Source organism: Carassius auratus, unplaced genomic scaffold (assembly GCF_003368295.1).
Source record: "Carassius auratus strain Wakin unplaced genomic scaffold, ASM336829v1 scaf_tig00214577, whole genome shotgun sequence".
Classification (NCBI taxonomy): Eukaryota; Metazoa; Chordata; class Actinopteri; order Cypriniformes; family Cyprinidae; genus Carassius; species Carassius auratus.
This window is the reverse complement of record NW_020527721.1, coordinates 233,906-251,252: the sequence shown is the minus strand read 5'-3', so window position 1 is coordinate 251,252 and position 17,347 is coordinate 233,906. Positions and strand designations below refer to the sequence as shown.

Genomic DNA, 17,347 nt, shown 5'->3' with positions numbered 1-17,347 from the left:
CCGACAATATGTCTGACCTTTCCATTCTATCATCTTTGTTGTCACTGGAAGTTTAGAATATGAATCTAGGCCAAATATTATATTTCGGGTAGAATGAAGCTTACTCTCTTTCTCAGTCTCCTATGCAGATTTCTAAGTAGTGATATATCTAGCCAATTCACCTTCATTGTTACAGCCACAACTAGGGAAAAATTATTAGGGGATCTTCAAAATAAATAGCACTCTACAACTGGACATTGGACTGACACATTTTTTCACCTGGTTTCTCATACTATGATTTAGCTCAATTATGCTACGATTAAGAGAAAACAGTAAGAAAACTAAAATGAAATATGTTTTGCTTTTATAGGGCAGTGTAGATTGCAAGCGATGTAATAGAATCTTTATTTATCACCACACAGGTCCAGTTGAACTTGATTCGTTGACTTTTATATGTCTCCTTAGAATGCAGCTATGAACTTGAACAACCCTCCTGCTGCAACCTGCAACCTGGGAATAAGTGCCTTGCTCAAGGGCACAATGGTGATGGCTTATGGATTGCTCCGCACACTGTACCAGCAACCTTTCAGCTACACCAGTTCAAAAATGTAACCAATTATCAGACTTGACGTTACAACCACTAGACCCAACGTGATCTCATGAGAATACGTGTGTATTTTTACGTTAAATGTTGTTCTACCACACGTACATTCTGCTAGACCAGACCAGACCACTCAAAGACAAAAATTGCATTAACAACCAAAGTTACGTGAACTTACAAAGAGAACTATATTATTAAGATGTTGTAATTATGGCTTACGGGGACTCGCCATAGATGTAATGGGGTTTCTACTGTACAAATGTGACCCTGAACCATAAAACCGATCAAAACGCTTTCCAAAAGGTACGTTTACATGTACATTTTTTGCTTCCATTTTTGCTTAATGAATTAATTCATTCTAATTTCCGAATCCTAAAGTAGTGTTTACATGAACCATGAATAAAGTGCTTGAGTTGATATGCGCGTTTATATGTTACAAGCTTCTGATTGGATTTAATCTTTTACATGCGCACACTGCATGCATATGCAGTTTCCCGCTGTTGTAACATACTGTTTTAAAAAGCACACAGATAGTTCCACCCGTCATTACGCAATTTTTACATCACTGCACATGCACAGTACTTTCCAATTTTAGTTTTCAATCCGATCAAGTGTTTACATGTCCTCTCGCTACATGTCCGATTACAAAAGGAATAAACAACCCCTTACAATCCGATCGAAAATCCAGTGTCACAAACTGTATTTTCCATCACACCACACCAACCCTACACCTAAACATACTCCTCACAGGAAACTATGTGCATTTTTAGAATTTCACTGAAAAACTAATTCTTTGTGATTTATAGGCCTTTTAAATCACCTTCTTGTTGTACCTTAATACCTATGTCATAAACATGTTATTATACAATTTTGAGTCCTCATAAACCACATAAACACACGCAGACACATGCACACACACACACACACACATGCACACATGCGCACACACACACCACACCCTACCGGCAGAGAGACCATTGAGTCACATTCAAACCGCTGTCCTAAAATAACTCGATTTGAAGCAAATCAGTCAAACGGCATTAGTTTTTATGTTATGTGTAATAAATTATTGTTTACTTCAGATTTTATCTGCATTGTTTATGGTCTTTTGGGGCAGGATAAGCGATATATTTAAATCGTTTAGGTGGGTGTGTCTGCTGCGACAGAGGTATCTGATCTAACACAAAAAAATGGCTAATTTCTTTATGAACTTAATTATTTAGGAATTATTAAACATGAACGTATTAGTATCAGAAATTGATTTGAATATATAACAATGTATAATACAATTATGTTGTTAATATTGCTCTATAAATGAAAAGCTTAGCTTACTATCTGGGAAATAAAGCTTTATGTCTTTAAATCCACACTTTATATATTCAGTTATTTCTCTGAATAAATTCAGATTTCAAAATGAGCAGTTTTTAGTTTGTTAAATATGTTGAGGTCACGTCCGTCTGATGTTTATAGTGTTCATGATGTTCACTACTGTAATGAATGTAGCTTTTTAATAAGAAGGGGAAATTCACAACCTTTAAAATAATAACCGTTTACATGCCTAGGGTGTTTGCATTGTAATAATGTACAGAAATACTTCATATTTATAAACGCTGACTTGTTAGGTGATGTTTTCGAATTAAAATCATAAAATTTCCTATAAATTCAATAGAACGATTATGCAAACTAGGGATTATCAATATGGCGGCGCGGCGGCTTGACTTTCATGATGTCATGAGTGATCCAGTTCTATATTATAGATCAGTGTTTCTATCCTGAACCTACCCCTCACACAAAACTTTTTTTTACATAAAAAAATTATAATAAACACTGTATTTTGATCCTGTCCCTTATTATTATAATAAAATAGTAATAAATATATTTTTAAACGTTATGCTTTTTTTTCTTTTACAACAAAATGCCTACCTCAGTGCAACACTGCATTTCTTTACATCAGTAGTATAAAGAGTCTTTAAGTAGAATGTAATTATTAGTAATAATTGTATATATTTGTAATATTAGTATTGTATAAAAGGCATAGTTCACCCCAAAATGAAAACTGTCACCATTTACTCACCTTTAAGCTGTTGTATGAATGTTCCTCTCTTCCGAATACAAATGATATTTAAAAAAATGTGTGTAACCAAACAGATGATGGCTCCCATGGACTTTCTGGTATATAGATACAAATTTTTCATACTACGGAAATCAGTGGGGACCATCAACTGTTTGGTTAGCCATATTATTAAAGATTCCTTCTTTTATGTTCAATTGAAGAAAGAAACAAACAACTTGATGGGTAAATCAATGACAGACTTGTTTGGGTGAATTGATTTAACTACTGTATATTCAATATCATTGAATAAAAAAGTTAATTTAGTTTTTTTTACGATTTAAAGCTGCAGTAGGTAACTTTTATAAAAATGTATTTTTTTACATATTTGTTAAACCTGTCATTATGTCCTGACAGTAGAATATGAGACAGATAGCTCCTCTGGCTCCTCCCAGTGGTCCTATTGCCATTTTCAGAAATGCACCGCTCCTGGTAAGAAACAACCAATCAGAGCTGCGGTCCATAACTTTTTTTTGTCTTCAAGATTTACAAAATGTATATAATAAGTGACATGAATCCATTTTCGAAACCGTGTTTTCATCCTGTCCTGAATCACTAGAGTACACCTATAATAAGTGTTTATATTCGGACTATTTTAGATTGCTTCAGCAGAGTAACCCAGTACCTTTGTGATTCTTCATAGACATAAACAGAGAGAAGTAGTTCCGGCTACAATGTTCTTCCGCAAGACGCAAGCAGTTCTGTTTATTAACCGCTAGAGCGTCAAAAGTTACAGACTGCAGCTTTAAACGATTAATCGCTATTAATCACATCCAAAATAAAGTTTTTTTTTCTTAACATAATATATGTATGTGTACTGTGTATATTTATTATGTATCCATAAATAAACACACATACAGTATATATTTTTGAAAATATTTATGTATATACATTTATATATTTATATTATTATATTTCTATTAAAATATTTAATATATAAACATACCATATTTTTTCTTAAATATGTACATGCATGTGTTTGTATTTATGTGCATAATAAATAAACACAGTACACATTCATATATTATGTAAACAAAAACTTTTATTTTGGATTTAATCCTAATTTTTATTTCTCCTCTATCATACAGAGACACGACAAAAAACCAACTTGTTTTTACAAGGACCTCCAGCTGGGTTTATGCCTGTACATGCCACCAATAGCACAACCTATCTGTTCCATTTGACTGTAATCGTTACTGAAAGTTTAACACAAATCATCCCACTTTTAGGAAAAAAGGTACAGACAGCCACTTGTGGCAGTGCTGGATGTCAAATAGTTGAAAATCCTGTCAATAGCTGGTCTAGTGATACTCAGCTCTTACCAATAATAAAAAAAAAGGATGTGTCAGAGCTCTTGTTCACAGACTAGGGTTTTTTACTTGTGTGATGCTGTAGTCGTTCCAAACAGCTTTACATGATAGTTCCCTGTCTCCACAATGAAATACGGCAGCCACGTCTCAGAGACTCACTGTCACTGTTAAACCTTGAACTTTGATTTCATTACAGCCTGGGGACTCTTTGGACAGACGCGGCCTTCTCTGACAATATGTGCATATTCATTTTGATTTATGATTCTTTAAATGGGTGCATCATGTTTTACAGTCTCAAAGCAATTTGTATTTCTGCACACCTGCATTCTGTTTATTGAATTTCATATGCTAAATAATTTTTAGTTGAAGATTTAGAACTAGATTTACATTTCCTAAAGGAAATACCAGCGCTGGCTGAGCAGGGATGTGTACGCTTTTAGGTTTTGTCATTATTATAACACTCACGTCTCTGTCCACTGTGTATGAGAATCTACAAATATAAAGACACTGCCTTTGCAGTATAAGGCAGCTATATAGAAGACGCAATAAAAAGGGCAATCAAAATTCACTATGCAAATGCATGTACGACGACTAATGGGAATTCAATTGGCGTCATCGCTGTTGGTTGCATAATGGACTCTTTTCACATTTATCTTTTTATATATATATATATATATATATATATATATATATATATATATATATATATATATATATATATATATATATATATTGCGCTCCAATAGAGAAAGGCAAATTCATGATCGTGTTTCTATGACTTTCCAAAAAAAATTCAGATATTGATGATGCTGGTCTGAAGAGAGAAAGACGTCAATTATACCGACACTCCCTCAGCCATTGTATTGAGAAACACTCAAGCGTTAAATCATAGAAAAAAAATGTGTATCAAGGTACATCAAAAAATATACATATTTAATTACAAAAAAATATATTATAAAAAAACTAGATTTATATGTCATTACAGGTTCATGAATGCTGAACACTGACAATGTGTTTTTTTTTTTGTTTTTTTTACTGATGATTATTCTTAAGCTTTAATTTGTAATTTTTTGGTTTTGTACTTTTTTATACTATTTATAAAATAAATTACATTTTTAGAATGGAATAGTTTAAATATATACATACATACAAAACACACACGCACTATATACAATAAAAAAAAAGACAATAACACTCTGATGACTTACAAGATGCACTGACAACCTGTGAAGCTCAAAAAACATGCTTACATGCTTACATGCTTGATCTCACATCTGTGACCGGTCCATCCAACCTCACACTGACAGCTGTATGGATCCATTTCATCCAGGCAACTACAATGACAAAAGAGATTGTTTATGTGCCCTGACGTGCAAATTCTGCATTCATTATTTATGATTTATGAGAGATGATTTTACATGTCGATTAAGCTGCAACCTCAACCACATTTACCTGGCTTTACAGTACAGTATATAAACACACCAGGACAGCAGGACTAATAAAACTAAAAGCTTGTATAAATGATTTTAATAAGTGAGGGTCTTGTAAATTATATATAGTCAATTCATATTATAAATGTTAGAAAGTCATGTTGTACATGCCACTGCAACTCTCACACTCCTGCTGTCTCGATAAAGTCACATTGATGGTTAATTAATGTGCAAGTGCAACATTTACTAGGCTGTGATTAAACAGCTCATTTCCCAGTTTAACAGCTAATGTCAGGTGACAACCCGTATCTTTTATCCATCCTAAAAACTCATAAGTAGTATAATAGCATTATAAAATTTAAAGATGCATCTGTTTATAAACCTGAGCATGTTTATCTGCATGAACTGTGTCCCCTTTCATTTCTAGATTTTACAGGGCTCAACAATAAAGATGGCCCAAGGCCAGCGTGATAGTTTTGACAAGCCAGCATAGACATTTATTGATCACATATATTTGTTTTCATGTCTTACAAATGAAAAATTTGGTTATTACTGTAACTTGGTTAAATGCTCAAAGTGCAAAATACAGCTGGTAATGACTAATTATGTTGTGTTTACTGAGTACCAGACTGCTAAACAGCTAATTGGGAGTGAGCTGGCAAGAAGGATTGCAAGCACATTTAGTTTTTTAAAAGACTCACAGGTACCATCTCTTTCAGAATGAATGTGATGACTATTTACAAAGCTCTCAATCACAGAGCTTGAAATACACATCGTTACAGCTCAGCAAGGTTAATGTACCTCCCATGAACACAGGGGTTGGATGAGCACTCATCAGTGTTTCCCCACAGTGATAGCCAATGAAACCTCTGGAGCACACACTGGTAACCGTTAAGACCATTGATGCACCTCCCGTTGTTTCGGATGGGATTAGATCTGCACTCATCAATGTTTAGCTCGCACCATTTACCTTCAGGAAGAACAAAATCAATAACATTTAAATACATTACATTCAGCATTGAGAAATTCTTGCAAATCAAGGTGATCTCAGATATAGAGTCGGACTCCCAATCGAAGGGTTGTAAGTTCGAGTCTCGGGCCGGCAGGAATTTTGGGTGGGGGGAAGTGCATGTACAGTGCTCTCTCCACCCTCAATACCACGACTTAGGTGCCCTTGAGCAAGGCATCGAACCCCCAACTGCCCCCGGGCGCCGCAGTATAAATGGCTGCCCACTGCTACGGGTGTGTGTTCACAGTGTGTGTGTGTGTGTGTTCACTACTCTGTGTGTGTGCACTTCGGATGGGTTAAATGCAGAGCACGAATTCTGAGTATGGGTCACCATACTTGGCTGAATGTCACGTCACTTTCACTTTCATATCAATGTGAAAAAAATTAATAAAAGTATGTGAATAAGAATATTGTGCTACATTTCTTCAAAAATCCAAACCAAAATACTGAGAAAAAAACGATGAAAAGCAAGTCTAATAATTTTTTAAGTTAAGGTTATTAGCCTTAAGTTAAGATGAGGTAAACCGTTAATAAAATCTTTAATTAGGTTAAAAAGCTTATTAACCTATTAACTTATCAACCTTTAATATCAGCTATCAGAAATATAGATGCTTATGCCAATCCTTACTGAAATTCTGAAAGCATTTAAAATTTGATTTGAAATACAAAATTTTACACCTAAAACCATTTTGTGAGGCATTCAGGATCTTGTTATTTGTAGCATTGTATTTCACAAGTCTATAGACTGTAGACTTTAGAAAACTAAGACTATAGATAACGATAGTATAGCTTTAAAAGATGAGTATGAGCATTAAAAATCTGTATAAGCATAAAAAAAGTGTATAAATAATAATAAGTGTATAAATAATTTGCAAAATACTTTTTTGTTATCACAAAATAAAACAAATGATATGATCATCTACTCATGCTAAGTGCTATTTCAAACAATTTTAGTGATATCATATTAAATTTTATCATGCCACTTTTCCTCTTGATTTGTTTCAAAAAGTGCAGTAGTACAAATGAAGATGTTCAGTGGGAGAGCAATAGTGGTCATTTCAGGTATTTTTACTTCAATTGGCAGGATATTTCTAATTTGTGTATTTCTAAATGTGCAGTCACGCTTTTGTATGTCACTGGTACAGAGTGCATTATTCTCTAACCTGGATTTATGACCAAGTTGAATGACATAAAATCCACTACAAAAAGGTTCGGTAACAAACACCCTAATAGGTCATAATTTACCTGGAAAAAAGCTGTAAATTCAATACAAATCCAGAGGCGAGTAAGACTCCGAAGACACCCAGGGAAAGGTTGACAAATGACAGAGATAAAAACGAGAGCCAAAGAGCTGCGATACTAAAGAGCAGACAGCCATTATTCTTCCTCCCTGTAACTACACAAACAAATGGAAGCATTTCCAAAAGCCCCGAGACATCTAAATAAAGAGCAGAAGCGATCTTTTAAACATTATGAATCATATGTTGATATTACAGGAATGTAAACTTAATTCACGCTTGACTACACAAATAATTCAGTCACTTCGGGCGAAAGTGACGCCATCAGTCACAGTTCAGGTCATGCACTGACAATAAATTAAAGCTTTATTTCAATTACTCACTGCTCAACGCACAGCCAGCGAGAAAACAAACAACTACCCGTGGTGTTTCTCACTAAAGAAGTTTTCAACCTTTCATACTCAGCGCTGTTCTTCACGCTGAAGTGTTTTGGTGCGTCTCGAAGGCAACGTGGATAAATAAAAGGAACTAAAACATAACAATGAAGCAGATCATTAACATCTTTTAATTAAAGTATTTTTCCCAATTGCTCATTCAAGGACTGTTGTTAATTCCGTTCATACTGACCTCCTGGTTAAGCGGTAATTAATTTATTTCCCTGCGGATAGTCATCTGCAAAAACAACAAAGTGTCAGTGTATCGACTGGGTATGAATTAACTGTAAAAATCGTATTAACCCCAAAACATGAACTGGGTTTCGATATTCAGTCACGATAAGCTGTTTGTAGTCAGCCATCAATCAAGTACTGTACTTCATATCTCACTGCTTCGTATGACACTATCAAGACTTGTTGGTCGTAAAGAAGAGCACACCAGCCTCGCTTCATAGACAATACATTTACACTGTCAGCGCTTCTAATGAGATAATACAAAACCCTCTTAATCAGCATTTCCTTGTCTGATTTGACAAATAATGCGCCATCCTATCAGACTCTGTAGAATATGAGAAGCCAAGCAGGGGAGAGATTATAAAGCTGTTGGGTTAATCCTAATGTTGGCTTTCTTAAGGGTGCTCACTGTACTCATCTGAGAGGAGAAAAAAAAAAAACATATAATCTTCTCCTCCACTCCTCAATTACTCTTCTCTGCAGGAAGTTCTCAAACCCACAGCAAGTTATCAGATTTTCTATCCAAGAGACCAAAAAAAAAAAAAAAAGAGAGAACTAGAGCAACGCAAAGAAAGCCATTGAAGAAAAAATAAAAGTCTGAAAAATAAAAAAATAAACACTACACAGAAGATAAAGTAGTAGAGAAAGAGCTGGAAATCTCTAGCAAGTGCTTTGCAGCTTCACAGAGCAAGAAATGGCTAAACAGCTATGAAAAATCATAACTGCTGAATATTTCCCTTGATATTTTAAATAATGATTAATTCAATACTTGTTTTAACATTTTAAAAATTACATATTCAAGTCATAAAATATCAACAACAAAAAATGAATTATTAAAACATAAAAAAATTATTAAATGAAACAAATTTATACACATGCATATTAGAGTCATGTATGACAACTATCATTTTAATAACATTTAAAATAAACTGACACATTTCATGTTTTATTTTAGAAATATTTTATATTTCTATATTTAAATATTAGTTTTTTTTGACAGATGAAAAATTTATTAATATAGCACTCATAGTCCTCTATATGGGGCATGCAACTGCATGTCATGTTTATATACGCTATACATCTAAAATGCACCCAAAGCGATACAAATGAACAGCTATCATGTAGGTTTCATAGCTTTAGATCCTACATCATCGAATAATTTAACAGACAGACATTGTATCATCTTTCTTTGCCTTTTTTCATGCAAAGCTGCCGATCACAATGAAGGAGACACTCACTATATCCAATCAAAATCACAAATAATGTAATTTCACCGAATGAGGCTGAGCAACATTCCATTTCAATTTAAAAATCATTTTGCTGCAGATCAGCCACAGAGACACGTCGGATGGCAGGCTGCTGCATATTGCCTTTTGTATCTTTGATTCTTCCTTCTTGAGAAGTTGCGATGCCGTTACATGTCTTATTAGGGCAAATATTTCCTCTGAGCCCCAGTTGGTTGAACCAATCCAGAATATATCCTCGGGCCTGAGCTCTCAGGGGACGCGTCCGATTCCTCAGATGAGCTCAGAGCTGAGAGGAAAGTAATGACTGGTGCAAGGCAGAGTGGGGCCTGATAATAAAAGAGGTTTCTGTGGGAATTAGGGCCCGTGTGTCAGGCTGAGCTCTCCCAGGAGTTTCCGTGCCTCTGAGATTTCCTTCTTTCCACTCTGCAGGATGAGGATAAATTGATGATACAGTACAAAAGACAAATGAAATTCATCTTCAAGCCGGCTGATGGAGATTGAGATTACAAAAAAAAAAAAAAAAAAAAAAAAAATAAAAAAAAAACTGCATTGATAAGTGTAATGGCTTAAGTTTTTATAGGTTTTTGCACGTAACCTGAGGTTAGCACACGTGTTTAGATAAAACAGATACCAACATGTACAGTACCATGTCAATGTATGGACATATCTAAAGTGTAAAGTCTTTTATCCACAGTAGCTTCAAGATTGTAAAATATTATTACTAATTAAAATAACTTTTCTAATTTAATGCATTAAAAATATGATTTATTTATATGACGGTAAAGCTAAATTTTCAGCATCATTACTCCAGTCTTCAGTGCCACTTGATCCTTCAGAAATTATTTTAATATGCTGATTTGGTCCCTTAAATGCATCCTTGCTGAATACAAGTGTTAATTTCTTAATTAGAAACGCTTGCTGACCTCAAACATTTCAATGGTAGTGTATGCTAATTAAATTAGCACATTTACTGAAAAACTAATTACCTAAATGGCCTAACATCTAAATTTAATTATTTATATCAAGAAATAAGTAATTAACAAAGCAAAAATTATATTTAAAATCACTGAATCAAACTAAACAAATTAGGTTACAAACAAATATACATTTAAGGGATGTTTCAGGCAGAAATACAATTTCAGTTTACAACTGTTTACAGCATATATAGAGTAACTTTTTATTTTAAGTATATTTGGCATTTAAAAACATTTTTTTTTATCATTTTTAATCCTTAATAATTTACAAATAAACAATAGCCAGGATACAGGTTTGTTTCTGTGTACTAAACTTGCTCATCTGTCGAGTTCAGTTTAGACCAGTTTTCAGAAGATTCGTGAAGATTGCATGTTTATGAAGTGTTTACATTTTAAATGCTTTCAATATATTGGCATTGTACAATTGCAGTGCCTATATCCAAACATACACAAATGAATGAATGCCCACGAATAAGGATGAGATCACCCTGGGCAAAGAAGAAAACAGTGAAAGGAAAAAAGGACCGGGGAGATGAGGAAGTACTTGATTAAAATGCAGAGGATGAGGAGGAGGTGTTTAGTTAACTCAAGGTGAATCTGTGTATGTGAGTGTGTGTGCGTGTGTAGATATTCGTGGGAGTGTGCGATCTAATTAAAGTGGTAAATGTGCTGATGAGCTATTTGTGTTTTCTTGCCACTGAGAATCTGTCAGGCTGGGGAACGCAGCCCGTGTAGACACGATAAGCCCTGGTTTCTCTCATTGATTTTGTGTCTCGGGCTCTGGACGAGGTGGACGTACCTGGGAAGCCAGTACGGCAGACACATATGAATCCCCCAGGTTTGTTGATGCACACAGAGTCAAGGAGGCAGGTGGAAGCTTCACAATCGTTTCAGCAGGTGTTCCGAAATATCCAGTGACACAGTCGCATTGGAAACTGGAAAAGTAAAAAAATAACATTAGTAGCTAAATCTACTTTTTAAATCCCTGGCTGAGTCTGTAAAACAGGTGTCTGCTAACACAAAATGGTACCATATCTGCATGAAGTGGTTTTAGGAAAACTGACAGACAGGAAAAAGTATGATTGACAGCAAAAAGATCTGAAGCATGTCTGTTAATCATGACTTTGGCTGCTGCTATCATCGGACGAAATGAGTGACAAGCTGACTCGGTTTCAAATATCCTGTCACCTGTCTAATTTGTGAGGACTTGGCCAGTTCAGTGGTTCTCTGATGGAAGGAATATCTTTTAGCATTTATTCACACTTTAATAGGGCATTTTGTGTCCCGCTGTGATTTTTGGCTGGCTTGTTTTGTTCACTTTAGTGTATTTGGTCTTAATTCTGTACGGAGTGTTCTGCTGGGCTTAGTGCATTTTGTCTTTTGAAATAAAAGAGTTTAATACGCTATAAAATAAAAAAGCTATAAAATTGTAGACCTACCCCATTTACTGAAACCTACTAGCTCTTTTCTAGCAAAAATGGGCTTATTTACTTTTGTAAATGATGACATATACATTTATATAAAAAACAGCACCACATTTTTAATAATTAAAAATTCAATTCAATTTAAACGCAGCCAATGTGTGATCTTTCAAAAGATAGGGCACCCATATCAGATCTGACAGCAAACTGCAGCCCAAGTAAGTAAAATATAGCAAAACTTCAACCAAATCAAACTTTTTCTACTAAAACCCTAGAAGCTAAAATAATAATATTTTAACAACGCATTCACATGCTTACTCTGATGTTGATCACATGATATGCAGGTAAAAAAAAAAAAAAAGGCGCACATTCCAGCTTCCTGCATCTCTGTCGCTGCTTCACAAAATTAAATATAATAATAGAGCACAGCCATGACAGCAACATGTTGCCATGTTGTAAGACAACATCTGTATTGCAAATTGTAATATTGTTACTGTTGTTTTAGGAATAACAACGCAATGGCATTACCATAAAAAAAAAAACTATGCACATTCCGTAAAAATGAAAGAACGCTTATGGACACAGAAAATCGGAAATGAACTGTTGCAATACACTGTGGGGACAGTCAATTATTCAATTCAGATTCCATCCAGATATGCACAAAATTGGATTTGGGACAATCGGAACGAGGCAAAAAGAGTCAGAAAGAATGTGAAAAATAGTCATTAAAAACAATGTGTTTTTGAGATCAAATGAAAAATATTTCAGTTATTTAATATTTCTTATACAATTTTTAACAGCTCTTGGGCACAAATCAGGCATAATCACAACATTTACTATAATAAAACGATACATTAGAGATTAATATGTTGCTTGTAAAAAGCTATCCTGCTAGAAAACATGATTATTTCCAATGTTGATCAATAAAAAATAAAATAAAAAAAGAAAATAGTTTTAGCAGCTACACATTGTAGTAATGACATCTACCAGCAGGGGCAATCTGGATCAATGCAAACTAGCCAAACTGGTTGGTTTCGGACAAAATCCCGTATGCTGTAGCCTACAAGGAGAATCAAAGCAAACATCTGTAAACTACTGTTGTCAGTAAACTACATACAAACACACCTACATCTGACAGGACAAGGTAAAAGAGCTCCGCTGAGAACGATCTCCTCTAAAGCAAGCCCTGCTGTGTCAAAAGTGCACTTGTGTGGAAGAGAATAAGTTGTGAGCAAACGGAAACACCTGAAGTGAAATCCCTCAGACGGAAGCAATTCCGCAGGAAGGCTGGAAGCAGATGATCACAGGGGAGCCCGTACATGATATGAGACAAAGTGGAGACAAACCATTTAGGACCTAATTTGGATTCCTCTGCCCATATGTCGGACTGAACCAAGAGCAGCCCTGGGGCACCCATTAAAGCACAACAAGGAGAAGATCTAGTAGTGGAAAACCAATATAGAGGCGTGATGCGAGCCTGCTGAACTATTCTCACTTGTGTTTAGACCAGCAGCTTATATATGTCAAGGATGAAAAAGCACCTTCATTATAAGCTCAAGCACTTTAGACAATAATACCAGCATCTCTCAAACGTGTCTCATTTCTAGACCGTCTAGTGAAAACAAACAGTTCAGAGAGGATACTTGGGCTCCTACATCATAATCAATTTATGGAGGTTGCGGTATAGAGTGGAAAAAGTGCAATTCTGAGTTGCCATGGTACTTACCTGTTCACAAGGTCTTGGCAGACACCTCGGTTCTGGCAGAGGTTGGATACGCACTCATTGATGTCTTCCTCACAGCGTTGGCCCAAGAAACCTGGCTTATAGAAACAGCTGCATAGAGCTGACCAAAAAAAAAAAAAAAAAGCACTTGTTTATCTGGGATCATGCAACCAAAATGTGATTTTATATAGCAAGACCTACAACCTAGAATTTATAAATGGTTGTTAATTTAATAATTATAATAAACGTACGGTTCAACCACATATTCAGTTAATTTCAATAAAATATTTCTAGTTTTGAAATTCCAGGTATTTTAGCGAATATATTTAGACATACACTACTGTTTAAAAGTTTGTGATCAGTAATTTTTATATTTTTGAAAGAAATGTTTTATGCTTATCAAGGCTGAACTTATACACCTACAAACATTTGAATTTTTGAATTAAAATATTAAAATAACAGGTTTCTATGTTAATCTAATTGTAAAATGTAATGTAATTCTTGTGATATTAAAGCTTAATTTATAGCAGCCATTACTCCCGTCTCCAGTGAAACATGATTCTTCAGAAATCCTTCTAATATTTGAACATTGTAATAATTGGAATTGAACACAATAAATAAAAGTTTATATCTTTGTTGAAACTGATAATTTTTTCAGGATTATTTAATGAATAGAAAGTTCAGAAAGTTAGTTATACTGTCACATTTGTATAATGCATATTTGATCAGTATAATACATATATAGAAAGTTATACTGTCACATTTGATCAGTATAATGCATCCTTGCTGAATAAAAGTAGTCATGTCTTAGTATGAATCCATGAGCTCGATGAGAAGTGCATATGATGGGTGTAAGAAAATCTACTGCATACTACACTTGCTGACCCATCAAACTTTGAAGATATCACAGAGGGAACTACAGACTGTCCTTCCATAAATAAAAAAAATGGCTGTCATCTCTATTGTGCTAATACTGGGGTCCCAAAAACTACAATGGAAAAAAACAGACATGTGGGCTTACAACCCAAAAATGGACCTTTCTGATAAATATACAAAATATTATGTTTGGATAATAGCAAACCTCAACTGTGCTGTAAAGAAAGTAAATGGACTGCTTTGGGAACGGTAGAACAACAACTGAGCTGCAGAAGCAGAAGTCAGAATTTGACCTCAATCTAACTAAATATAGAGCCATTCCAGCACATGAACAAAATATAGTTGTACATTAGGAAATAGTTATTCCTTTAACATTTAATTAACTTTTAATAACCTGGATGTTTTTATTTGGTATTACTGTAATTAATAAATTAAAATAAAAGTAAAATACATATAAAAAAACATAAACATGATTATTTATGTACTACAATATTATTATTATTATTATTATTATTATTATTATTATTATATTATGATATTATTAAAAACAAGGCAATTTTTGTTTAGTTATGTAAAATGTGTATTCTAATGATTTATTAAACAAATAATTATTACATTTCTATTTTTAAGATCAGATCTGAGCAAGATAATATTTAATGAGCAATTCTTTCAGTTAAAATATTTGACATATGCATGTTGATACTGTCTTGTGAGGTCTTAAAGGAACACTCCACTATTTTTGAAAATAGTCTAATTTTCTATATACTCTAGAGTTAAACAGTTGAGGTTTACTGTTTCTGAATACATCCAGCTGATCTCCGGGTCTGGCAGTAGCACTTTAGCTGTAACTTTGCATAGATTACTGAATCTGATTAGATCATCAGCATCATGCACAAAAATGACCAAAGCGTTTTGATATTTTTCCTTATTTAAAATTGTACTCTTCTATGTTCTAAGACCGATGGAAAATGAAAAGTTGTGATTTTCTAGGCTGATATGGATAGGAACTATACAATCATTCAGGCATAATAATCAAGGAACTTTGCTGCTGTACCATGGGTACCATTGAGTTTTAAATAGGGAAAATATTGAAACTCTCTGGTCATTTTTGAGTGAGATGCTGACGATCTAATCAGATTCAATCATCTATGCTAAGTTACAACAAGTGGTACCGCCAGACCCAGAGATCGGCTGGATGGATTTGAAAACGGTAAAACTCAACTGTTTAACTAAACTGCCACTATTAACACTGTTTAACTGTAGGGGAGTTGGAAAATGAGCCTAAAGTGTTCCTTTATAGGGATAGTTCACCCAGGGATAACAACTGTTTAGACATTCTGTTGGATTTTTGTGGTGTTGTTATCTCTTTTTAGAACTTGACTGACGTGTGAACCATCATTTTATGGAGGAAAAAAGTTACATAATGGCTTCTTTTGTAAAATAAGTAAAATAAATAAATTCCCAGAGGTTTAAAACTACATTAGTGGTGACTAATTAATGACAGGATTTTAATTTTGGGGTGAACGGTCCCTTTAACACAGCACAGTGCCAGAGGGCAACATATCTGCTGAAACACAAACAAACACAACAGAGAACTAAAATTAGAAATAAAAGGCAAAAAGACATGTAGCTGCTGACCCCATCCTCACAATGGCCTTGGTTCTGACAAGGTCTTGAGACACAGTCATCGCTATCAATTTCACAGCAAGTTCCCTCAAACCCTGCAAGACAGATGAGATGGTCATGGATCAGTAAGTCTCACTGCTCCATGAAAGCGTTAGGATCAATGATAACAAAGGCCCTTGGTGAATGCCATCTTAATGGAACTGTGCACCTCCCTATAGCCCATCTCATCTGCCAGGCCTCACACTCCTGGTGTCTCCTCCGAGGACTCTAGCGGCTCTAATAATACCTCGGTGCCTCCACAGATTAGGCTGAGGGCTTATGGTGGAAGTGTGGAAAGGATCTCGTTAAGATGGGGGAGACGGAGGAGGTAAAGTTCAGGGGCCTCTTTGCTCGTGTTCATTACGAGGATGACGGGGAGGAGGGGGTGTAATCAGCTCAGGGCTCTTGTTGGGGAAAAGGTCCTGGGAGATGTGAATATTCAGCTCTTTGTTGGAGAGCTACCGCTGTAAGCTCATCCTCTGCTCAGCAAGACATTTTGTGCCTGAAAAATGCATTAGAGTCAAAATAAAATTAAAATAGACTATTTTGCTTTAATAGGCGCTCCTTGTCTTATTGTGAACAAAAAAAAAGTATTTGTACTGTAACCTTAGATTGACATTTTAGAACTGACTGCTTCTTCCGAAACAATAGTTATGTCACTTACAGTAGGACACACAGGATATTGGAACTTTCAGCAGTTTGCAATCCAAAAGATTTATCATTATGGTAACACTAGAAAAGGTAACACTTGTTAACTACTAACCACAACATTTCTCTCAATAAATTCTTATTTTTGCTGCTTATTAATAGTTAGTAAGGTAGTTGTTAAGTTATAAGGCATTACTATGTTCTTAATTAGCACTAATACATGGCTAATATTCTAGTAATATGCATGCTAATAAGCAACTAGTTTTACCTATTCTAAAGTGTTAGCCATTATGGTAAATAATGGTTTTCTATTTCAATATAGTTTTTACCTTATTTTTTATCTTGCAACATTATAAATATCTCCAACTTTTAGGGCTCTGTCATACACCCATCGCAGTGCGGCACAAGGCACGGTGCAAGTGTTTTTGCTAGTTTCACCCCGACTCAG

The 17,347-nt window shown here is 34.8% G+C and overlaps 1 pseudogene; it reads right to left on the bottom strand.

Moving 5' to 3' along the window:
• The window catches only part of LOC113092414 (protein eyes shut homolog), a 214,720-nt pseudogene that overhangs the window by 88,954 nt on the left and 108,419 nt on the right, over positions 1-17,347 (bottom strand).